The sequence below is a fragment of the Chrysochloris asiatica genome, unplaced genomic scaffold (genome assembly GCF_000296735.1).
Source record: "Chrysochloris asiatica unplaced genomic scaffold, ChrAsi1.0 scaffold00154, whole genome shotgun sequence".
Lineage (NCBI taxonomy): Eukaryota > Metazoa > Chordata > Mammalia > Afrosoricida > Chrysochloridae > Chrysochloris > Chrysochloris asiatica.
In genome coordinates, this window is record NW_006408672.1 from 3,112,521 (window position 1) to 3,114,484 (window position 1,964).

A 1,964-nucleotide genomic window follows, 5' to 3' on the forward strand; every position below is an offset into this window, starting at 1 on the left:
GAATATTTCTAGGGGGATGGATAGATGATTTGCTTTTCATTCTGGTCGGCATAAAGTTCTTTGTTTAAAGGATTTTTAAACCAAATACTTTTAAAGTTCACAATGCCTCCTTGCCACTTTGTTGGTTCAACTTTGATTGATACTACTGGTTCAAACGACTTTGCAGTCTTTTGAACTGCAAGGTCGATGGTTTAAGTTCACCAGCTGCTCCTTGGAAACCCTATACAGGGTTGCTATGGGTCAGAATCGACTCAACGGCACTTAACAACAATAACAACAACAACTCACAAACACATATATGCATAACCCCACATTTACATAAGAACTATCATTCAAATTTATGCACCAACCTACAAAGCCAATGAAGAAGAAACTGAAGAACCCATCAACTTCTTCAGTCTAAAATTGATTAAATATGCTTATCTAGATGAATTGATAGTTACTGGTGATTGGAACAAGAAAGTTGGGAACAAAGAGGAAGGATCAGGAGTTGAAGACAGAAATGCCTTGGTGACAGAAATGATGCTGAAAATCACATGATAGAATTTTGTGAAGCCAATGACTTCATCATTACAAATACCATTTTCAATCAACATAAAAGGCAACTATACACATGGACCTCATCAGATGGAATACACAGAAATCAAATTGACTGTGAGAAGAGATAGTAGAAAAGCTCAATATCACCAGATAAAACAAGGCCAGGGACTGGAACAGACCATCAATAGTTCATGTTCAAGTTCAGGCTGAAGAAAATTGAAACAAGTCCATGAGACCAAAAATATGACTTTGAACATATCCCACCTGTTTTTAGAGACAATCTTAAGAATTAGATTGTCATTAGACATTAATGACAGAAGACCAGACGAATATGCCATCAAGAGCATCATACAGGAAGAAAGCAAGAAAGAGCTTACTTCAAGATGACCACTTGGCTCACATTCATTTTCTGCTGAACAACTCAATTTTCATTGTCTCTTCCACTCACTGGATGCTTTTTCTGGGATCTTTTGTTAAGCAAAAATGCATCAAACAGCAAGAATCAAAATCACTGAGTTAAATCCCCACCTAAGGTGTGTGCTTCATTGATGCCACGGCCATAATAGAATGTCTACATTCATTCTGCATTGCACATTACCTGGAGACCAGGTAATTGTGCATTACCTGGAGACCAGTAAGTATTGGCCTATCTGTGATGTCCAAGTTCACAAAACCAGCCCACTCCTGATATAAGGTCAGATAAAACTCTTCAAGATATCATATACAAATTAGTTCCACGACTTTTCATAAATGTGATAAAGAGAAGAAGAGATTTGTATGCGGCTCATCCTTCATCTGATGCCAATGGGTCTAATGAAGATAGAAGAGAGGTTGCAGATGAAGATAAGAGAATTATAACTGATGATAAGATAATCAGCTTATCCACTGAATTCTTTGACCAGAACAGATTGGACCTCAAAACAAAGAGAAATCTAAAGAGGACGTGAATGATAAAACATATCTATGATGCCCAGCAGCAATGTCTATGATGCACCTAAGAAAATTTCTCAGAAGTAAAATGGATGTACCTAATACTTTCCAGATTAATGTGATGTATGAAGAAGAACCCTTGAAGGATTACTATACACTAATGGATATTGCCTACATTATACCTGAAGAAAGAATGGACCACTTCCTTTGAAATACAGAGTTCAACCAACTTGTCAAAGAATGAAGATCGGTCAACAGAGAGATGGACTGACAAATACTGGAGAATAGAAAGTGACTCTGGGAGTGACAAGGCCAACAGCCCAGCAGGAGGGATTCTCTCCACCTCTTTGTGTTTGCCTAGCACTCCAGTCTAGTCTCCTCATCCTCAGTTTCCTCACATTTCCACTCCTATGAATGGAACCAGCAACAGCTCCAGCGGTAACCACCAATCTTCCTTTGCCAGTAGACCTCGAAAATCATCAATAAGTGGGTCA

General features: G+C 38.4%; 1 pseudogene; it reads left to right on the top strand.

Annotated features, from left to right (window-relative positions):
• The first annotated feature begins 1,023 nt into the window (after positions 1–1,023).
• Positions 1,024–1,758, top strand: LOC102818306 (annotated as a pseudogene).
• Positions 1,759–1,964: the final 206 nt, after the last annotated feature.